At 36.5% G+C, this 24,394-nt stretch overlaps 1 protein-coding gene across 7 annotated transcripts in view; it reads left to right on the top strand.

Annotated features, from left to right (window-relative positions):
- The window catches only part of LOC134226090 (uncharacterized), a 631,583-nt gene that overhangs the window by 441,527 nt on the left and 165,662 nt on the right, over positions 1 to 24,394 (top strand). For 2 of the 7 annotated variants that reach the window (XM_062706634.1, XM_062706635.1), the window contains exon 2: positions 20,982 to 21,011. The exons of the other annotated variants lie outside the window; for them this stretch is intronic. The gene's annotated coding sequence lies outside the window, so the exon portion shown is untranslated. The remainder of the gene's footprint in view (positions 1 to 20,981; positions 21,012 to 24,394) is intronic. 7 annotated transcript variants of the gene reach the window in all.

Consider the following 24,394-nt stretch of genomic DNA (forward strand, 5'->3'; position numbering starts at 1 on the left):
GACGCTCAAGCCTCCTTTCAAGACGCTCTGGAAGCCTCCTTTCAAGACGCCTGGAAGCCTCCTTTCAAGAGGCTCGGTAGCTTCCTTTCAAGAGGTTCGGGTGTCTCCTTTCAAGAGGCTCGGAAGCCTCACTTTAAGATGCTCGAAAGCTTCCCTTCTAGAGGCTTGGAAGCCTTCTTTCAAGAGGCTCGGAAGCCTCCTTTCAAGAGGCTCGGAAGCGTCCTTTCAAGAGGCTGCTCGGAATCCTCTTTTTAAGAGGCTCGGAAGCCTCCTTACAAGCGGCTCGGAAGCCTCCTTTCAAGAGGCTCGGAAGCCTCCTTTCAAGGGGCTTTCAAAATATCATCAGTGAGTCAAAAAGCCCCGATCAATTAATATCCTCAACTCTCCAGCACATCCCTGGCGAAGCAGGTACTTCCGCCTAGTGCCTTCCTGTATGTAAACCCTAATGGCATGCTCTTTTAGATTCATTTATACTATTGTATACCATTGAACAAACTTTAGTTCTAAAAAGTCATTTAAATAATATTTTTGAGATTGTTACCAAAATTGGGAAGAAAATGTTGCCATAGACGAGTGTTGCCAATATCGGGATGGGACTGTATTTAAAAGTGAGGAATTAATCCTTTTTCCTTCTTTTCTTTTTGTTCCTTTTTTATTCCTATGTTCCTCTCCCTTTTTCCTTCTTCCTACTTTTTTCTCTCTTCATCCTTCTTTCTATTTTCTTCCTTCTTCCTTTTTTGAATTTGCTCCTTCCTTCTTAACTTTTCTTTTTCCTTTTTTCATCTGCCTTCTTCATTTTCCCTTTATTCTTCATCATTGCTTCGTCCTTTTTCCTCCATTCTTCTAACTTCTTTCTTCCTCATTCTTTATTTTTTCTTCACTCCTTTTTCCTTCTACTCTTTTCCCTCTTCTCCCTTTTCCATGTTCCTAAATTTTTTATACTGCTTCCTTTTTCTTTCTTCTTGTATTCTTTTTCCTTCTTCTTTCTTCATTCTTCCTCCTTCTTCCATCTTCCTTCTACGTTATTCCTTCTCTTTCTTCCTTTTTCTGTCTTCCTTTTTCTTTATTCTTCCTTCTTTTTTCTGCTTTCTTCCTTATCACCTCTTGCTTATCACTTCTCACCTTGTATTCGCTTATCACTTCTCATGTATCACATCTCACATTACACTACACACTTCTCACTTTTCACTGCCCACTGCTTTCTTCGAACATCTCATTTCTCACTTCACACTTCTACTGTTCACTACTCACTCGTCACTTCTCACTTCGAACATCTTACTTCTCATACATTTAATAAGGAAACCTATTTCAACTATTCGACCAAACGGAATTCGACCAAATGACCCTAAATCGTCGGAGGATTCTCACGCATTAGTCGGAGGATTTTGATAAATCGTTCAAAGGATTCTCAGAAATCCGTCGGAGAGTTCTGACAAATCCGTCGTAGGACTCTGACGATAGAATTCTGACGTATCCGTCGGAAGATTATATCGTATCCGTCGGAGGACTCTGACGAATCCTGAAATCGTAGGACAAATCCGTTGGAAGATTCTCACGGAGGATTCTGACGAATTCGACGACGGTTGACGAATTGACAATCAGTTGCAGGATTCTGATGAATCCTTTGGAGGACTTGACGAATTAGTTGGAGGATTTTTGGCGAATGCGTTGAATGAATGTGATGAATCCTTTGGAGGATTCTGACGCATTATTCGGAGGATTCTCATGAATCCTCCAAAGACCTCTGAGAAATCCATCGAAGTATTCTGACTAATCCGTCGCAGGATTCTGACGAATCCGTCGAAGGACCTTGTCGATCTTGTTGATGAATTCTGACTGATTCTGATTAATACTACGGAGGATACAGACAGATCTATAGTAGTGGTCTGCCAAATCCGTTGTTAGATTCAGAGAATTCAAACGAATTCGTCAGAGGGTTTTATCGAACTTCCCGAGTATTTTAACGAATCCGTCGGAGGATTCTGACAAATCTGTTGGATGACTCTTCAAAACCTGTCGGTGGATTCTGACGTTTTTGGAAATTTCTTAAGAATCCCACGACAAATCCGTCGGAAAATTATGACGAATTCATCGGCGGATTCTGACGAATGGATTCGGACGTCGGAGGATTATTTCGAAGCTGAACCATTTAGATGTCGATTCTAACGAATCTGCCAGAGTATTATTCTGAATTCCTCGAAGTATTGAGCCGAATTCTTCGGTGGATTTTTTTTTCAAATTCGTTGAAGGATACTTCAGAATTCGTTAAAAGATGTGGACAAAAGCTTCTGAAAACTCTGACAAAATCGTCGGATTTTGATATATCCTTCCGAGGATTAAGACGAATCCGTTGGAGGCTTCAGACGATTCATTCCAACCACTTTTTATTAATGGAGATTATGGATATAGACACCATCACTTCTCTCCAAATAAGCCGCATGTTTTTTTTCCTGCCACCAGCATTTTATTCCTAAATCGATTTATTCGTCTAGCTCTTCCAACTTTCACTGCACCCATCGAACGACGACACGGTTCCCAATTTGAATGCTTCTTTGATGAAATTATGATCCACCAATTTTTCCCTAATCTCTTCCGTACCACTCACTGACTGGTTTCAGCGAAGCTGAGTACGTCACCCGCTGCGCTGCTGCGTTTGGAAAGCGGCAGAGATCTATCAATTTTTGCCCCCCCAATCGCACAGCGAGAGTGGGAGACGTAATCCATTAGGCATGCTTTCGGTGAAAAGTTCATTTATATTGCACAAACGGCACTTTCGGCGAACAACGAAAGCCTCTCTTTTCTCTGGCGGATGCAGCACGGGTGTCTTCCGATTAACTCTTTCTGGGAGACATTTCTCCAGTGAATTTCGTTCATTTGAAAAATGTTGTTTGATTTAGTTTTTCCTAGGTAGCTATTTACGTTTGGATTCGAAATAACCAATTGCAATGAGAAATAACATTTCTTGTGTATTACTTCGCCCACGAAATCACCGTCAATATTATTCTGCTATCTACCCATTCCCCAAAGGGTTAAACTCACGAGGCAGGTTTGCTGGCAGCAGCAGCAGCAACAACACTGTGAGGCCAGGCGGAAAAGAGAAAAATGCCAAGTAGCTACACCAAAAACAGGTGTACCGCTCTGTACTACCGATATACATTAACCGCACGGCAACCGACACACGGCACCAAGCTCATTAAATCGCTCACCTCGTCCGCCGTTGTTCGCCCTCGGCGCGATCGTCGCCGTCGTCGTTTTTAAGCGCGACGCACCGCCACACATTCCAGGAAAATCCAATTTGCCATCTCTCCGATGCGACCGACCCAGCGGGCACCCCGACATCACCGGATACTGCGTGGTGACGGCAACGACGACGACCGATACAGAGCGCGGTGGAAATAAATCTCCAAAATAATCAAATGACCCAATTTTATACAATTTCGGTAATATTTTACCAAATGTGCCCCGAGATTGCCTCGGACTTTCATAATCTCTGAGACCCCGCGCCCGCTGATTGGCTTCGTTCCCCAACAGGGGGTGCACCGGATCGGACCGTCCGAAATTTATGGCTTCCATTGGGCCTCTACGCGCGGCCCCGAAGCAGAGATAGGCCCGATTCCGCCGAGGGATCCAGAATAAATAATTCAGTCGTTTGGTAAAAATTGCAAGGTGCTAATTAACAACCAACTTTCTTCAAATGGACTCAAGTCTGGTGGCTCGTGTTGCGAGATTTATGTCGCTTTCCAACCGACTTGCTAGAATTACCAGATTTGGATCGGTCGGGTGTGGGTGTTAAGCCCGTGCATGTTTGGTATCAGGTGACGCCTCTTCCGGGTGATCTAATTTTGCACTAAAATAGATTCGATGTTATTCAATTATATTTTCGCTGGAAACCCTAGCCACCACGGACTGAGAAAACTCGTGTTTTTCGGTTGGTTCGGTCTGTATCAAAAGTTCTGCCATCTATCTTTGTTCCTGCTTGCTCAAGCTGCTACCACCGACCGGCCAACAACCGTCACACCGGAATTCTATTCCAAACTGATCTACTGCACGCTCTCTACACGAAGAACCCATTGCCCAGAGGGGATCCGACTTTAATATTTTATTAATGAGGAACATAAAATTAGCAAATGGTTCTTCTCCACGCTGCTGCTGCTGCTGCTGCTGCTAGTTCTGGGTTTCCGTCTCTTAATCTTTCAACGGCTGTGCGAACCGAACCGGCGAGGGTGGACTACTGGAGCAATAAAACTCTGCTCGCTCTAGAGTCTATGCCCGACTCGATTGCTGGTGTTATTTAAATTCCATCCAGCTGTGTGTGGTTGTGGTACAGTTTTTTTTGTTTCATATTCAAACGTACAAACACGAAATTGCGCTCGCGACATTCAGTAGCCTCCATCTCGCCGTTTGAAATTCATCAAAGAGAACACAATGCTCCCCCGAGGGAGCGACCGATGCGCGGCGAAGCACCGGAGAACGGGAACGAGTTTTAATTTTAGAGTTGCGATGCGTGCTCGGTGCACGCAGTCACTGTTGCTGCTGCTGCTTGGGAGTTTTGACTTCAATTAGAATGCTCCTCCAGCTCCGGTTCCTCCGACAAGGTGGGGCGACGCGCCATGACGCTGGGTAGTTATTAAACTTGGCCTCGCCGGCGGTGCCGTCGAGTTTCTAAATTTGGCCAGGTGATAATTTTGGAGCGGCTGAATTTCGGGGCAACGCAACAGCGCGAAGGTGTTGCGGCTTCTCTAGTTGGTTGGTTTTAACGATGTAATTATAGTCGAATCTGCCGTGTGTTCGTGTTTTGGAAAAAATCTATTAGCATTCAATTGGGACCGTGTTGAGTGGTTTAGGCTGGAAATGATTTACTGCGGAATGCTAAAACTGTATGCGACGAATCGGTTGTAAACGATCGTTCCAATGGTGAAACTTTGTGTAGACTGGAAAGTTTAATGGCGGTCGTTGAATCTGGACAAACGTTCAAGGGTGAAGTTTTCAGTTGGACAAGAGTTAGTTAGAAGTCCCTAACAATCATCTGGAAAACTAAGATACCGTCATCGGGGGTGACAATGGGTCAAATGAGGGTGAGAATGGGTCACTGTTTCAACTACTTAGAATGTTTGTAGAACAGATTGAATGTATCTGAGGGCAAGAAGGCTTAAATATAAGAGACCTTTTTGACCGAATCTGATCTACGACCTCCAGACTGCCGGTGAAAGCAATGACCCATTCTCACACCCCAGACCCATTGTCACCCCCGATGGCGGTAAACAAACATATTTGAACACTTACAAAAAAGGCAATTGGGAAAATAAAACACAAAATAATCATTCTATAGTAAAAAATTCTCGCTTACGGTTTTCGTAAAGTGACAATGAGGGCAAGTGAGTACCAAAAGTACAAAAAAGCTTTCGTTTCCACATTCAGTGTCCAGGCTTTAGTCCAAAAAAGCTTACACACATTTACACATTTTCGCCGAGATTCCAACAGCCGAGATCTCGATAATGTTAATTTTTTACCGAGATCTCGATAACGATTACCGATGACTCGGTAAAGTTATCTGAAATCTCGGTAAAAAAATTTAACGAGATTCGTCGAAATTATTGCTTAGATCCTGGCTGTTGGATTCTCGGCAATTGTAAAATTTTGATATGACCAATAAGGTGTTTTAGTGGTGTCTAATGAATTTTAAATTTAAAAGCAAAATAAATAAAAATAAGAGAAATAATTAAAGCTATTCAAGTTTCTGTTAACATTCACTTCAATAACAAATGATTTACTTTGTGGTCACTTTGTATATCCTCGAATTTGTTTCATCGATTTATCAATTTTTTTTATCAATTTCATATTTTTATAATTCAAAGATTAATCAATTTAATAATTTAAAAAAATCAAACTAAAAACTGTAAAATTAAAAAAAAAACAAAAATGAAAAACAACGCCTCTAAAAATTAAAATGTATAAACATAAATATTTTAAACTAAAAAACTTAAAAGGCCGTTACAAATATTTAATTAACTTTTTGTCCTACTGATTAACCTAAACCGAAAGGTCGAGGGGGAGGGGAAAATAAAAAATAAATATTAAAATGAAAAAAAATCAAAAAACTACTCGGATTTGTTAAAGAATGTTTTGAAAATCCTCGAAATTTTCCGAATTTAATTTTATTGCCCCCTTCAAAATCTAATTTTTTTTGGCAAAAAAAATCGGGGGGGGGGGGGATTTTAAATATTTTATCGGCCTCATTTAAAAATTTAAAATACAAAATTAGAAGAATAAAAAAAATTAATTTAATATTTACCAAACAAAAAAAAATAAAAACTTGAAAAATTAAAAAATCTACTAAAGAACGAGAAAAAGAAATCAATTTTAAACAAATTATAAAATTAAAATTTAAAAGTTTTAAAATATGTAAACTTAAAAATGTTTAAACTTAAACATTTACTAATAAAAAATAAAAAACTGAAAACATTAGAATTTTTTTTCAATTAAATGAAAAATAAAACTTAAATTTTGAAAAAAAAACCCTGATATATCCACCTAGCGGTGTTGGTGCCTTTTTCGTGCAAAAGAAAAATACTAAAAATATAAGTGAGTTTTTTAGCGTGTTTGATCATGAAAAATATATTTTGGCCATAACTTCTGGTCCCATAGTCAAATCTGGCCAATTTTTAATAGCAAACAATGGGGCAGCATTCCCCGTCGAATGGAACTTGATGTGAGCAATTCCTCAATTCGCCGAGCTTTTGGTCTCCGAATCTTGGTCCTCTGAATTTGAAAAACATAATTTGAGAAACTTAAAATTTTAGCAAAAAAATTATATACATAAAAATGAATTTCTGTCTGTCTGAACCTTATAGACTCCGAAACTACTGAACCGATCGGCGTGAAAATTTGTATGCAGAGGTTTTTGGGGCCGGGGAAGGTTCTTAAGATGGTTCGAGACCCCTCCCCCTTTGGAAAGGGGGGCTCCCATACAAATGAAACATCAATTTCTTCATAACTCGAGAATTAATCAGAGAATAAATCAATTTTAGGCGAAACGAAGTTCGTCGGGTCTGCTAGTATTCGAATAAAAACTGAGAAAATGAGAAATTATTCTATTTTGAAAATTAAAAAATTGAAAGATTTAAAAATTTAAGCTTTGAAAGTTTATAAAATAAATTCAAACATTTGAGATTCAAAAAATAATTTAAAAAAATCCCAACAACATGCAAATTAATGAATACTTAAATTAATGAATTTAAAATTTGAATAATTTAAACAATTCAAACATTTTAAAATTACAAAAAAATCCAAGAAATTCGAATGTAAAAAAATAAAAAAATGATTCACACTTCAAAAATTGAAGGGTTTAAAAATTTAAAAATTAAAACTTTGAAAGTTTGAAGAAATTATCAAATTTTAAACTTAAAAATTTTGAACTTAGAAAAAGAATTGCAAAATGTAAAATTTGGAGAATGACAAAAAATTTAAAAAAAAATAGTTACAAAAATCTAAACATTTAAAAGTTTGAAAAATTTAATAATTTAAAATTGAGAAATTGAAAAATTGAGAGATGAAATTTTAAGTCTTGAAAATTTAAGTATTAAAATTATAAAACAAATAATATTAAAAATTTTAAATTTTCAGATACAATATTTTAAAAATTCAATTAATTTAAATTATTTTACAATTCAAAGATCAAGAAATTTAATAATTTAAAAAACCCAAAAATAAAAAAAACAAAATCTGTGCACTTAAATATTCATACAAACATTTAAAATTCCAAAAACTCAAAATTTAAATCATTCAAAATTATAAAATACAAAATTTAAAGAAAAAACCCAGATCAATCCACCTAGCGTTGGTGGTGCCTTTCTCGCGCATTAAAAAAATAAGAAAAACACATAAGAGAGGTCGAAATAGCACTTTAAGGGTGTAGATTTAACTTTTTCCATCAATTCATATGCATTTGCGGTTATTTGAATGCATTGCTGCAATCTTAAAAAAAAAAAATTTCATTTTTGAAAAAAAATTTCCCAAGGGGGGACCCTTGGCAGAAAAACAATGTTTTTTCAATAACTTTGGAACGCAATGACCGATCGGGCCAATTTTCAATAGGAAACAACTAGACCGCAATCCGCGTCGACTGCAACTTGTTGCGAGCAAATCGAGTAATACTAAGTACCAAAAAGTGTGTCTCACATTTTTGTACACACACACACACACATACACACATACAGACATCACCTCAATTCGTCGAGCTGAGTCGATTGGTATATAACACTATGGGTCTCCGAGCTTTCTATGAAAAGTTCTGTTTTGTATAACCTTTACGTATACTTTGTATACGAGAAAGGCAAAAATTATATTTCGAATGTAAAAAATTGAAGGGTTTAAAAAATTAAAAATTAAAAGAGAAATTGAAGAAATTGAGATATGAAATTTTAAGTCTTGAAAATTTAAGTCTTTAAATTATTAAAAAAAATAATATAAGAAATTTTAAATTTTCAGATGCAATATTTCAAAAATTTAATTAATTTAAATTATTTTACAATTCGAAGATCGAGAAATTTAATAATTTAAAAAACCCAAAAATGAAAAAGATCTCTGCACTTAAATATTCATACAAACATTTAAAATTCCAAAAACTCAAAATTTAAATCATTCAAAATTATAAAATACAAAATTAAAAGAAAAAAAAATTATTTAATTTTTTTCAAATTTGGAAGTTAAAAAAAAATCAAATGTAAGGATTGGAAAATTAAAAAATCCTAATACAAAAAAATGAAAAAATAGAAACCAATTGAAAAATTTATAAATTTGAATTTTAAAAGTTTTAAAATAATTAAACTAAAAAATGTTTAAACTTAAAAAATTACAAATTAAAAGCCTGTTAACTTTAGAATTTAAAAATTTTAAGATAAAACGAAATATAAGCCTTGAATTTTGAAAAAAAAAATGAAAACTATAAAAACACAAAAAGTTTTTAAAAATTTAAAAAAAAATTAAAAAAATGGAATTTTCATATTTAAAAATTTTGAAATTCTAAAACTTTCAAAGTTCAAAAATTTAAATGTTAAAACTTAATTTTTTGAAAAATTTAGAAATTGAAAAAAAAAAACTAGAAATGTTTTGAATTTAAAATAAAATAAAATCAAAAACTACATAAATTTGAAATTCTTTATTTTCAGAATTAACAAAAATTAATTTTGAAACTAAAAAAAGAAAAGTTTCACAGTTCAAACATGTAACACCTTGAGCGTAAAATTTTTTGAAATTTATAAATTTAAATTAATTTAATATATTAGAAATTGATTGATTGTTGGCAATGAAAACTATAATAAAAAAAAACTTAAGAAATTGAAAATATTTTATTTGAAAAATTAAAAATTGAAGGATTTCAAAATTAAAACTTTGAAAGTTTATAAAATACTAGCTTTATGTACCCGGCCTTGCTCGCAATTGCCAGTTTGATTCGCAGTTTTTTTCACAATCGGAAAATGAATAAACCAATTGGTCAACAGGATTTATAGATACTTCATCATTTGAATAAAAGAAGGCAGATTCAATTGAAAACATTGACTGAATTTGGAAAAGGAGCGAACCCATAATCGCCATATTCCGGGCAAACGTCTATTTCTAAAGAAGGACAAACATCCACCGATGCCTTATTCCGAGCAAACGTCTATTTTTAAAGAAGGGATCACATTCACCATCCAGAAGGAAACACATTAATCATTGCTTTTTACGTTGGGCAAACCATGATTTCGATAAATGGTTGAATTGATCGATAACTAAACAATACAATAATGGGTTCAGAAGTTAGGCTGGAGCACACACACAAACATACAAACATTGAGTTTTATATATCTCGGCAACTTATTCAAAACGACGTATGTGATTTTGTAAACAAAGATGCATACGTCGATTTGTCAAATATGATGACACTCCCACGCAAACCAATACAACGAACATGTATCCGAAACCTCCCCCTACCTGTATGTGGCGATAGTTTGCGTGGGAGTGCTATCAGATTGCAGAAATCAACGTTTAAATTTTTGTTTACAAAATCACATACGTCACATACGTTGAATAAGTATCCGAGATATATAGATAGCTAATAGCTATATGTATCCGGCTTTGCTAGGGACTGAAAAGTAAATTATAGAATTAAAATGTCCAATGCTGTAGCACGAAACCCACAGAGGTAGATCTACCGCTCATAGAATTGAACCTTTGTATCAATATATTTTTATATCTTTGTTTGGCCCTACCTTTTCAATAAACATCTTCCAAAAATAGAGAATAAGTGTACCAAATCTGGTTGGAATTTATCCTGGGAGTTACACTGAATTGCTCATTTTTAAAGACAACCCTTCCCCCATAACTTTCCCTTTTCCAAAATGACCTCCCACCTTCTTTGTTATCTTCTCCTTAGAATAGAAAATGTGTGCACCAAATTTGGCTGAAATTGGTCCTGGGAGTTGGGTGTTACACTGAATTGCTCTTTTCTAAAGACAACCCTTCCCCTTACCCTCCCTTTTCCCAATGATCATCCCACCCCTTTGTTATTTTCTCCTTAGGATAGAGAATGTGTACCAAATTTGGATGAAAGCGGTCCAGGGTTCAAAAGAAACACTGAATTGCCTGTTTTCTGAACAATACCCTCCCCAGACCCCTCCCTCTTTCCCAAATTACACTTCCATGTGATCGACTTCTCTTAGTGAATATGTGTACAATATTTGGTTGATATGGGTACTGGAAGTTGGGAGTAACACTGAATTGCTCGTTTTATAAAGACAACCCTCCCCCATACCTCCCTCTTTTTACAATGACCGCCCCACCCCCATTTGTTATCTTTTTCTTTAGGGTAGAGAATGTGTGTATCAAATTTGGTTGAAATCGGTGCAGGGGTTCAGAATTTACTCTAAATTACCCGTTTTCTGAACAATACCCTCCCTCCAGACCCCTCCCCTTTCCCAAAATCTCTCATATGATTGTTTCCTTATAGTGAATATGTGTACAAAATTTGGTTGAAATCGGTCCTGGGAGATGAAAGTTACACATAATTGTTCGTTTTCTAAACAAAACCCTCCCCTTTCCTAAATGACCCTCCCACCCCTTTGTTAACTTCCCTGAGGATAGAGAATGTGTGTACCAAATTTGGTTGAAATCGGCCAAGATATAAAATAACAAATATTTGAAATTCAAAAAATTTTAAATTTGAGTAATTTAAAAATCAAAATATTTAATAATTCATAAGACCGTTACAAATATTTCATTGAAATTATGTCCTACTGGTCTTCAAAAGGTCAAGGGAGGAGAGGGGGGTCAAGCCCAGATCAATCCACCTAGCGTTGGTGGTGCCTTTCTCGTGCATTAAAAATTTTTTTTTAAAAAAACACATAAGAGAAGTCGAAATAGCACTTTAGGGGGATAGATTTTACTTTTTCCATCAATTCTCATGCATTTGCCGTCATTTAAATGTATTGCTGCAATCTCTGAAAAAAAAAAAAAATTTCCGAGGGGGGACTCTTGACAGAAAAACAATGTTTTTTCAATAACTTTAGAGCGCAATGACCGATCGGGCCAATTTTCAATAGGAAACAACTAGACCGCAATCCGCGTCGACTGCAACTTGTTGCGAGCAAATCGAATAATGCTAAGTACCAAAAAGTGTGTCTCACATTTTTGTACACACACACATACATACACACATACAGACATCACCTCAATTCGTCGAGCTGAGTCGATTGATATATAACACTATGGGTCTCCGAGCCTTCTATCAAAAGTTCGGTTTTGGAGTGATCCTATAGCCTTTACGTATACTTTGTATACACTGGATTCTGTTTTTACGCGATTTACATTTTCTCAATTTTCTACTCATCCTAAATGTTTAACGTATATTAATTATCATGTGATTTTTCTTTGATTTATTCTGGATTTTTGGAAACATGTTGCGAAGATTTTGGTGGTAAATTGAGGTCACACGATCAAAAAACCGAGCGAAAAAAAAATCGTGTAAAAACAAAATCCTGTGTACAAGAAAGGCAAAAATAAATTAAAAAATGGAAGTTTCTACTTTGAAACTTTGAAAGTCTAAAACTTTTAAAGTTCATAAATTTAAGTAAAAAACCCAGATTAATCCACCTAGCGTTGATGGTGCCTTTCTCGCATTTAGTTAAGACACCAACCTTATATGGGGTTTATATGGTCCGATGTACCATTTTCTTCATAACTTTTAAACGCAATGACCGATCGTTATAAAATTCAATAGTGATCAATAAGGCTTTGTCCCCTGTCGAATGAAACTTGTTGCGAGAAAATCGGTTAAGGATTTCTATACGAAAAGTTGTCTAATGTTTTTATAGCTTTTGTGCACACATATACACACACACATACACATACACACACAAACAGACTTAGACATCTCAATTCGTCGAACTGAGTCGATTGATATATATCACTATGGGTCTCAGAGCCTTCTATCAAAAGTTCGTTTTGAGTGAAATGATAGCCTTTCGGTACAACTTAGGTGTACGAGAAAGGCAAAAATAAATTCAAAAATTTAAGTAAAAAAATTATAGGTAAAAATTAATTTTTTTGAGAAATTTTAAAATTGAAAAAAAAAAATAGAAATTATTTGAATGAAAAATAAAAAACCCAAACCTATAGAAAGAAAGAAATTAACCTATAGAAAATATTGGAATTAAAAATTAAAAGAATTAAAGAAATCGAAATTTGAGATTTTATTTTATTTTGAAATAAAAAAAAGATTTAGGATTAAAAAATAAGAAAACTTTCACAGTTCCAAAATGTGAATGTAAAACCTTAACCGTAAACATTTCTGAAATTTAAAAAAAATGTGGATTTTTTTTTATTGCTTTTTATGAAAACTAAAAGAAATAGAAAATATTTTATTTTGAAAATTAAGAAATTGAGAGATTTAAAATTTTTAAAATAAAACTAAAAGTTTATAGAATAAATAAAATGTCAAATATTTAAAATTTAAAAAATTTGAAAATTCGAGGAATTTTAAACTTGAATTATTTAAAAAAATCATAATATATATAATCAAATTCATGTCCTACTGGTATTCAAAAGATAAGGGAAAAGGGGGGGGGGGGGGTTCGAGAATCATTATTTCCGGGGTGTTAGGACATATTTGTTTTTAAGTACTTATAGCGGCCTTTAAAGAATTACAAAAGTATTTTTAAATTGAAAATTTTTCAAGCTAAATAAAATCAAATACAAGGATTGAAAAATTGAAAAATCTTGAAACTGAAAAATAGAGAAAAAAAAACAAATCGAAAAATTTGAAAGTTTCAAAATAAATAAACCTAAAAATGTTAAAACTTAAAAAATTTCAAATAAACAAAAAATAAAAACTTTGGAACTTTTGAATTTTAAAATCAAATGAAATATAAAACTGTAATTTTTAAAAAAATATTATAAAAAAACTATAAAAACTTTTAAATTTGAAAATGTTGTGATTAAAAATAAAAAAAAAATATATTTTTTAAACTTCTAAAATCTACAAATTTGTGTAAAAATTTAAATGTAAAAATTATTTTTTTTGAGAAATTTAGAAGTTGGCTGGTTTAGAACTAAAAAAATGGCTGGTTTAGAACTAAAAATAAAAAAGACAAAAACTACAGAAATTCAAAACTATTAAAATTGAAAATTAGAAGAATAAAAAATTGAAATTTAAGATTTCTAGTTCTTCAATTTAAAAATTTAAAAATTAAATAAAATTTAAGACTCAAAAATAAGAAAACTTTCAAAGTTCAAAAATGTAAGCCCGTAAAAAAATTGAGAAATTTAAAATTTTTGAATTTTTTTGATTGTTGGTAATGAAAAACAAAAAAAAATATATGATTTTGAAAATTTAAAAATTCAAGGATTTAAACATTTTTAAATTAAAACTTTGAAAGTTTATAAAATAAATGAAATAACAAACATTTGAAATTTAAAAATTGAAATATTTATAAAAAAATACATTTTTTTTTCATTAAAATTATGTCCTACTGGTCTTCGCAAGGTCAGGGGAAGGGGGGATAAAAAAAAATAAATATTGAAATGAAAAAAAATTAAACAACTTCTCGGTTTTGTTAAAGAATGTTTTGAAAATCTTCAAAATTATACGGCTTTTTTTTTGTTGCCCTCTCAAAATATTATTTTTGGGCAAAATATCTGAGAGAGAGCGGAAGAAATAATTGTTTTTTTTTTTATTATTTTTATCAACCCAATATGAAATATAAAAAACTTCCCAACATTATAGAAAATAAAAAAAAAACTTTTTAATTAATTAATTTAAAACAATTCAAACATCTGGAATTACAAAAAAAATTCAAAGAATAAAAAAAAATTAATTCGAATGTAAAGCATTAAAAAATAAAGCTTCAAACATTAAAATCTTGAGGAAAACAAATTTAAGCTTTAAACTTACAAATTTTGAACTAAAAACAAGAATCGTAAAATGTTGAATTTAGGCTTTAAATTATTTTTTTTATTTTGGATTAAACATCTAAAACTTTGAAAAATTTACAAATTCAAAATTGAAATATTGAGGGATTAAAAATTAAAAAATTTCAAGTTTTGAAAATTTAAGTTAAAAAATTATAAATAAATTAATATAAAAATTTTAAATTTAAACATATAATATTTAAAAAATTGAAAACAAATTTTTTTAAATTTATAAAATTTTAACCTTAAAATGTTTAAAACTTCCAAAGTATTAAAATTGAAACGCAAAAAAACTCTTAAATTATAAAATTCAAATTAGGAAAATAAATTCTGAAATTTAAAATTTTCGAGGTTTGAAAATTTAAATACACCCGATTCTTTTTTTACACGAGGGTCGCGTTCTGTGTAGAAAAAATGTTTTCAGTTCAAAATTCTAAAATCCGTGTAAAAAAAGTTTTATGTTTTCTCGAATCATGCAAAATGGAGCAACTTTGCAAAAAAATTGTTAAAATTGTGTAAAAACAGAATCGGGTGTACTTAAACTCATGAAACATTTTTAATTTCAAAAAATCCTAAATATGAAAATTATAAATTTTTATTATCTTAAAAATAAGGAAATAAAAAAAATCTAAAACTTAAACGTTTTGGGATTTAAAAATGTAAAAGTTTGAAAATTATTTTGCAAATTTTGAAATTGAAACAAAAACCCAGATTAATACACCTAGCGTTGGTGGTGCCTTTCTCGCTTTTAGTTAAGACACCAACCTTGTATGGGGCTTATATGGTTCGATGTACCATTTTCTTCATAACTTTTAAACGCAATGACCGATCGTTTTCAAATTTGATAGTGATCAACAAGGATTTGTCCACTGTCGAATAAAACTTGTTGCGAGAAAATCGGTAATCGATTACTATACGAAAAGTTGTCTAATGTTTTTTTTTAGCTTTTGTGCACACACATACAAACGGACAGACAGACATGTGCTCAGTTCGTCGAGCTGAGTCGATTGGTATATAACACTATGGGTCTCAGAGGCTTCTTTAAAAAGTTCGTTTTCGGAGTGAAATGATAGCCTTTCGGTACAACTTCGTTGTACGAGAAAGGCAAAAACAGATTAATTAAATTATTAAACAATCCAATTAATCAATCAAATTCATTATCGGAAAATTAGTTAAAATGCTGAATTATTTGCTTTGGAGTGTATTTTCGTGAATGCTAAGTAAAATTTTATTAGCATGCGAGCTTTTTTCTACCTGTAAAAGGGTTATGGCGTTATGCGTACTAACCTGCATGCTATCAAAGCTTGTGTCCCATTTGTTGTATTGAAGTCGTGTGCTAAACCGAGTAGAAGAGCTGGGTTGATTCTCCAAGGCATTTTAGAGTATGTTATGACTAATTATTCACTATGTTTCAAAACTATTTTAATATTTAGAATTTTTCGGAATGCAATTCAATAGTGATCAACCAGCTAATGTTTTTAATGGCGCATGTGCACACAGGCACATACACACGGACAGACAGACATCTGCTCAGTTCGTTGAGCTGAGTCGCTTGGTATATAACCTTTGGTGCCTTTTGGTGCAACTTTCTTGTACTAGAACATGTTCAGAATTGCTTTGACAACATCCAAAGTTTCATCCTTGCTTCAAAACAGTTATTATATGCGGATTAGTTGAAGACCGCTGGCGGCGCCACAGTTCTAGTTATGGTGGGGCACCGCCATTTTTGCGTACTTGGTTAATTTACAATTTGGCGTCAGTGTGTAAGTAAGAATAATTGGAGGCGTTAATCAGTCAAGCGATAAATCAATTAAAAATTGTCAGACAGTTTCAAGTTTAACCAAATTTTAGTGCATATTATCGTCTGTAATTCAAAAGGTCACTAGTATTTTTTTGGAACATCTTTCCAAAAAATTCCAATTCCTGCGGCAGTTTGAAGGGTTTTCTAGCAAGCAGATTGCTTAGAAATTAACTTTCATGCAATTCATTCCAATTTGGGATTCTAATCAAATCCTAATTGGTAATCTAATCAAATTCAATTTGAGATCGAAAACCATTCAGGACTGCAATCCAACCCAATTTGGGGTTCATTTGGCATTCCAATCGAATCTTTTTTTTCCATTTGGGGCCCCAATCTAACAACATTTGGGATTCCAATCCGACTCCATTCGGGATTCCAATCAAATCCCAAAATTCCAATCAAATTGGATTGTATCCAATCGAATCCTTTGCTTGTGTCTATGGTGATGATAATGGATCATAAATTGCATTGTTACATTGAGCTTGAGCTTGAGCTTGAGCTTGATTGACTGCTCGTAGTTGCTACTCCATTATGGCCAGATCAGCTGTTCTTGCACAGGGAACCAACAGATGTTTGCTTTGGGACTAGCACACATCTTCAATGTACAAGTACTGGTGATCTCATTTGTTAGGTCATACTGGTGCCTGCCACGTCAGAATGCAAGTCAATGTAGGGAAGGGGGAGAAAATGATAATGCAATCACTCGCCCACTGCAAGCCGAATATACCTCTGCACTTGCCACGAGTTCATGCGGAATTTGTTGGAATTTTTGGGTTAGGTTCGAGAGGCAGAGGTCCGTCTTGGTTAACGAGCTGCCAATGTGATAGATAGGAGAAAGCAACTGATGGAATTTCTAATTGGATGTTTGGAAACGCGCTTTATATATAGTTCATTTTCAATTCTGGCAGATTACTGTTAGAATATTCAAGTTGAAGGTATTTTTTTTATGTTTTTCATTTAGGGAGACTTTTAGCCCGAGGCTGGCTCGTCTCCAAGTCGAAGGTATACGAATTGATATGGAAACGGCATGGAAGTCCATTTCCAGTTCTAGCGATTACTAGAACATGAGAAATATAGAGAAAGATACAAAGTAGGAGAATGGAACGGACCTGGGATTGAACCCACGACCTTCTGCGTATGAGGCAGAAGCAGTAGCCATATGACTACCAAGCCCGCTATATAATGGATCATAAATTGCATTGTTACATTGTCGGAATAATAAGCGTTGATTTAGTGGGGTTTTTGAAAGTGATATCGGCATTGTGTTGATAACAGCTAACAGACAATCAGTCGATATTTTTCGGCGAGTTCCGGAACGAAACAGAACGCTGATAAAACTCTTATCTATTTTTTTTAATTGTTCATCATCATTTGGATTTGATAAGCAATGTTTACACATTTAGCGATTGAAAAGAAATTGCAGCGCATTCCATATAATTCGTTTCGAACTTTGAAACGATAAGCTTGCCGCATCTCTAAAGCCAAACCCCCATCCAGCTTTATCCCGAAAGCCGACCGATCTCCAACGCTTGCACTCCAACAAAAACTCCAATCACCGACCCATCATTGTCGGCGGCTATCGAAAGGTGTTTGTTGATTTTTTCTCGCCTCTTCAGTCCGCTGCTCAGCCAACGGTCCCATCAAGCCTCCAATCAACTTCACCGTCGTCATCTTCTTCGCCATGCGCTCTTTGTCGTAGCCACCGCTGCTGGCTGCTGTTGATGCTGGGACCCTCATTGCACCCTCAATCACCGGAGGTAACTCCACTCCACTCGACGCGAAGAAGGTATTTCCGCGAGCGCGCTCGCAAATCTTTGGGCGCATTCTTCGCACTGTTCCTGACGATGATGATGGTGGTGGTGGCGACCGCGGCGGCTCGGATTGATCGGGACTTGAAAGGCGCACACAAATCTTCTCCAGCCGCTTGGAAAGCGCGGTGCGCGATTCTCAAAACAGTCCGGCCGGGTTCGATAATGGTCGGCCTTTTTCTTTCGCCTCGCAATTCCGCACGTTTTAGGAAGAGAGCGGCTGTTCAGTCGGGCGACGGATTTGACACGGACCCTGTCCGACCGTCCGTCCGTCCATCTATCTGACTCACCGCTCTGATTGATTGATCCACATCGCAGGTCCCTCTCCCCGAGTCTAACGTCCAATTGGGGAAGGGGCGAGCAGGTCGAATGAAAATGGTTCGCACGAGCGCTGGAAGGTGCTGAGAGAAAGTGCAATATCAATTTCGCTCCCAGGAAGATTATACCGCGGTGGTGGTGCCGCGGTTTGCAGCTTTGGAACTTAACCTTTCCATATAGGTCCACCAGACACCGTTCCCGCGGTCGTCGACACCGTCGTGATGGGTTTCATGGAATGGTGGCTGGAGTCTAATTTCAGGAATGGTTCAATTCGGGGCAAAAAAGGCATCCTAATGGTAATTATAGCGGTGGAGCGGTCGTCTGCGCTGCAGCAGTTTTCAAGCTTCCAATTAGCGGATTTAGAACTGGAAATCCCGTCGGGATGTACTACGCTATGTACGAGATGTACAAAAATAAATTTTTTTTTGAAATTGCATAAAAAAAGATTAACTGGAAGTTTTTTTCTGTTAAATTCTTAAATTACAATTTTAAGAGTTTAACAATTAAATCCAGTGATGGAATTGGATTACTCGGAATTCGAGAACCACTGACCCGCTGAATAACATAATCACACAGATGATGGTAGCTGGTAGGAGCAGAACCGTTCGGCTAAATTGCATTATACCGTCAAAAATTACACTTTCTAGCCATTTGGTTTGGCACCTGCCTTAGACCTTTCTCCGCGTCCATATTGTCGTTTGGGCAAATCGGCTTGACATGGGATTCCACTTGAGATCAACCGACCGGGCCCCAACGTTGATTGTGGTTCCGTGAGGGGGCGCCATCTGGAGGTGAGCCATATTGAAAGTGTGACCGAACTGGGAATGTGTCCGGGGAGAAGCAGCAGCCCGAGAAATCGAATTATGGAAAGTGACGATGCCACCGCCGCCGCGCCGACGATTCGAGGTGTTATAATCCACGGTTTTGTGGAAAGTGGAATTAGGGGGGACGCATCATCAAGAACCACCACACGACCACAAGTGGGTCTCTCGGCGGTGCTGATTGAGTGGGAACTCTCGAGCTTCGCCGTCATACCACCGCCAAGTGGAGCTATAGCTTAAGACAGTGAGACGTGTAAGCATTTCGGGGCGAGAAAAAGTAAGTTTGAGGCCGCGCGCGTGATTGGTGAAAGTAGCTTGAGAGTTCGACATGCACTCTTGAATTTTCCCCCAGACTTCACTTCACCGCAACGCCGCACCACGCAGTCAAACGTCGCTCGTACTCGAGAGAGTAATCAAGTTGTTAATTCTTGAAAACAATTGACCACTGAAGTAAAGTGGTGCGACCGTCCGACCGGCCAAACGACCGACGGGGACGGGGCAATTATTGATCGGCGAGCGGCGGTTAGAAGGGGCACCCCCGGAGAAGCGGAGGTAATTGTAGTGTCAAGAGATTGCTACATTTTACGGTTGGCACATGACAACAAACGAACGAACGAACGATCGAGGGGTGAAGTGGGCCGACTATCGGTTAAAGGCCGGAAAGTCCCTCGAAAGAACAAGTATGATGAAGAGTGCTCGGCACACTCAACTTGCGGTTCGGGGGGAATCAAAGTAAGTGCAAACGGTTTGCCAGCTCTGATTTTGATCAAGTGGGGCACTTCAGATAGTTTCAAAGGAAATGTAATTTAGAGCGCGACTGGGGTTGACGGGTACGAGATTTTTGGACTTCCCTATATGGGTATTGGAGGTGGTTAATTTCTCAATAGTAGCTCTTTGTGAGACAAGTTAACTGACAGAATGGAACCATTTCCTTGAGCACAAAAGGTAGTGACAAATAAAATTGCAGCACTCATTAGGTACATGGGATGATACGTACCCGGAAGTTTTGTAAATAAGACTCAATTAACATCGGACTTCAGTAATGATTTGTGTGATATTCGGATCAGCAAATTTATTGGCGCGGCCGGATTAGATTAGAATCATAGTGCTTATAAGATTTCGTTTGATCGGGTGGGGTGTTTCATCCATTTGAAAAAAAAATCATGTATTCAAACTCCAAAAATATGGATATTTTTGGAAGAGCCCGTGGGGTTCGTTTGTGGGGTTAAAGAACTTGACTTCCGTTTTGTGAAATCAATGAGTCTATATTTGGAGGCATTTTGTAATAATAAATAGTTAGGTGTTAGTGATAAAAATTTGCATTAGAAGCCTAGAACCTATCAAACCTGCATTAGAATTAGAACCTATCAAAAAAATGTTTTCTTGTATCAACTTGGCCAATTTTTACTAATTATTGTTAGATATATGTCGCTTATATTTGTTTATTAGTGGTGGCCGAGAGTCAGATGATTTGATCTTATCAAAACCCGTAATATAACCGAAAAGAAAAATAATTTAAATAAAACTTGGTAGAACATCTGCGGCACCTTTCTTTAATCTGCATGCTTGGTGCAAGTGCAAGTGCTACTCTTGATCAAATAAAATGAATAGAACGTTAATTTGATAAACAAAATTCACTAAATAAATTTGAAAAAAATGTCTTTTATTTCTTTTATTTCAATATCTCAATATGAAGTCTACTGCCGAGCCAAATGCTATTTATCTTTTAATTGATTGCTTCCTTATTTGAATTTTTAAATTCTAATAATTTTCTTTTTTTCTTTTTAGGTAATACATAATGTCCTACCTAAGCCAATAGTAAGTAGAAATAATATTAACCTTCCTATTGCATTGAAAAGTGACACGTTGTGCATTAAAGACCTAAGATTTCATCACGATAACAAAAACTCAAATTTCGAAGGGAAGTCGAGACAATTTCCAAACCGAAAATTGTCTAGACCGGCACCGGTCGTATCAATCGTACCCAACCACCCTCAGCATGGTCTTGCTTTGTAGCCGCACGACTAAGGAGGGCCCCTACAAAGAAACCCGCTTAGGATGATTTTTCACAAGGCTTCTATAAGGATTTCTGCTGCATTTAAAATACGAAAAATCGTTGATTTTGAATAAATTACCACCAAAATTCTTGAAGCGGTGACCACAGCACTTACTATAAAAAAAAAATCGCAGGAATACTGCCTTGTAAGAATTCCTGGAAGGTTGTTTGCAGGATTTCACCAAACAATGTCTGCAGAAATTTCCGAAGCGATTTCCAAAGCAATGCATAGAGGAATTTCCGAATGTATTCCCGAAAGTTTTTTTTTGCTGGGATTCCCAGAGAAATTTTGGCAAGAGCTCTCGTTATAATTTCCTCAGAAATAGCCGTAACGATAATCATAGAAAATTCTGTAAGAAAAATCTCGGAAATTGCGCCTTGAATTTTTTTCGAAAGTTTTTCCTGCAGGAAGTCCTTGGTTTCGGATTATTTTATAATTTCGACAGGTATTTCCAAAGCGATTTCCGTATGTAGTCTCCGATGATTTTCTGCAGATTAATTTTAATGAATTTAGAACTTAATTTCCGCAAAAATTCCCTAGGGAACTTTTGCAAGAATACCCGGAGGTATTCTGGTATTGAAGGTCTAGAAAGATTTTCTGCAGACAATTTTGAATCGATTTCTGCAGCAGTTCTAAAAGCAAATGGATTTCTGAAAAACAAAATCCAGGAGAACCTCCGTGAGAAATTTAGGATTTAGATTTAGCCTAGAAATTCCGGAGATGAATCTGCGCATGAATGATAAATTTCTGTAGAAATTCTCGGAGTTATTTTTCGCAGATATGCTTGGAGATTTCAGCAGAAATTGCAGAAAAAATAACCCAGAAATTCCTGTAGAAATGTTGCGGATTATTTTTTTGCTAAAAATTTCGAATTTTTCATGAACTCCTCAAGAAACTTCCTACAAGATTTGAATGAGGACTTCCTATACAAATGTTTGACCAATTTTCGCTGTACAAAATTCCCGAAGAAATTTCTGCTGATATACTTCCGATAATATTCCTCTGAAATTTTCGAAGGAATTTTCGCCTTAACCTTCTAAAAACGAAGTTGAATTGTCTCATTCTCTAATCTCTACGCAAGTTTGTTTTTTAAATAATAATTACAACATAGTTGCATAATTTATTACTTCAGAAGAAATTGCTCTTCTGACAGATGTTATATTGCCACGCAGCACTTTTCGCTCGAAAACCCCGAAAGCTCTCCGGACCGCCTCTTTTAGCGTCCACGCTTTATGACAAGCTTTTATACAGAGCAAATTTCGTTTCCATCTGCATGTGTGGGACCTAAGCTAATTACGTAATCCATAGAAGGTCCTATTCGCAGCAGCAATACGTCTTTTTCAGGTCATGGAAAACGTCATTGTCACATGACACAAGCGTTCCAAGGTAAACAAATTCTTCAACAACTTCAAACACATCCCCATCAAGCACTACCTCAGCATCAACATCACTAGGTCTTCCTCTATCTCTACCTGCCACCATGTACTTTGTTTTGGTAGAGTTAATGGTTAAGCCTATCCTCGCTGTCTCCCTTTTCAGTGGAACAAAACCCTCCACTACTGCCCTGCTGTGACCGTGACACTTCGTCTGCCATTCGAATAGTTGATTTACAGCCATCGAACGTTGCACGTATGTTCGCCGACAAAGGACTCCAAAGTGGTTTCAATCTGTTAAACATCATACGTAACAGGATTCAGTGCCGAGTTCAGACGGGTGATCCCTCTTTTTTTTTTTTTTTAAACTTTATTAAAGTGATTTTTTAAAATTAGAGTTCATCACTAAAGGGTGATCCCTCTGTAATTGACACACTCTAGTTTGTGCCCTTTTTTATAGATAGTCATATGAGGCCATCCAACTATATATGATGAGAAGCTGCCCCTTAGGCTAGTTGGATGGCCTCATAATAATGTGGTGAATCGCTCACTTCTGAATTTGAGAAGCTCGACCGGGATCTCTGTTTTTCAACCCATGTAAAGCCTTCTTTACCTTATCCAGCGTTGGTGGTTTCACAACTTGACCGTCGCCGACTAATTTCAAGAGGCTCGGAAGCTTCCTTTCAAGAGGCTCGGAAGCCTCCTTTCAAGAGGCTCGGAAGCATCCTTTCAAGCGGCTCTGAAGTCTCCTTTCAAGAGGCTCGGAAGCTTCCTTTCAAGATGCTCGGAAATCCCTTTCAAGAGGCTAGGAAACTTCCTTTCAAGAGGCTCGAAAGCTTCCTTTCAAGAGGCTCGGAAGCCTACTTTCAAGAGGCTCGGAAGCCTACTTTCAAGAGGCTCGGAAGCCTCCTTTCAAGAGGCTCGGAAGCCTACTTTCAAGAAGCTCGGAGGCCTCCTTTCAAGAGGCTCTGAAGTCTCTTTTCAAGCGGCTCGAAAGCTTCCTTTCATGAGGCTTGAAAGCTTCCTTTCAAGAGGCTAGGAAACTTCCTTTTAAGCGGCTCTGAAGTCTCCTTTCATGCGGCTCGGAAGCCTCCTTTCAAGAGGCTCAGAAGCTTCCTTTCAAGCGGCTCGGAAACCTCCTTTCAAGAGGCTCGGAAGCCTCCTTTCAAGAAGCTCGGAAGCATTCTTTCAAGAGGCTCGGAAACCTCCTTTCAAGAGGCTCGGAAGCCTCCTTTCAAGAAGCTCGAAAGCCTCTTTTCAAGAGGCTCGAAAGCCTCTTTTCAAGCGGATCTGAAGTCGCCTTTCAAGAGGCTCGGAAGCCTCCTTTCAAGAGGCTCGGAAGCCTCCTTTCAAGAGGCTCGGAAGCCTCCTTTCAAGAGGCTCGGAAGCCTCCTTTCAAGAGGCTTGGAAGCCTCCTTTCAAGAGCTCAGAAGCCTCCTTTCAAGAGGCTCAGGAAGCCTCCTTTCAAGAGGCTCAGAGCCTCCTTTCAAGAGGCTCAGGCCTCCTTTCAAGAGGCTCTCAGCCTCCTTTCAAGAGGCCTGGAAGCCTCCTTTCAAGAGGCTCAGAAGCCTCCTTTCAAGAGGCTCAAGCCTCCTTTCAAGTGGCTCAAGCCTCCTTTCAAGTGGCTCAGAAGCCTCCTTTCAAGAGACTCAGAAGCCTCCTTTCAAGAGGCTCAGGCCTCCCTTTCAAGAGGCTCAGAGCCTCCTTTCAAGAGGCTCAGGCCTCCTTTCAAGAGGCTCAGGCCTCCTTTCAAGAGGCTCAGGAAGCCTCC

Source organism: Armigeres subalbatus, chromosome 3, assembly GCF_024139115.2.
Source record: "Armigeres subalbatus isolate Guangzhou_Male chromosome 3, GZ_Asu_2, whole genome shotgun sequence".
Lineage (NCBI taxonomy): Eukaryota > Metazoa > Arthropoda > Insecta > Diptera > Culicidae > Armigeres > Armigeres subalbatus.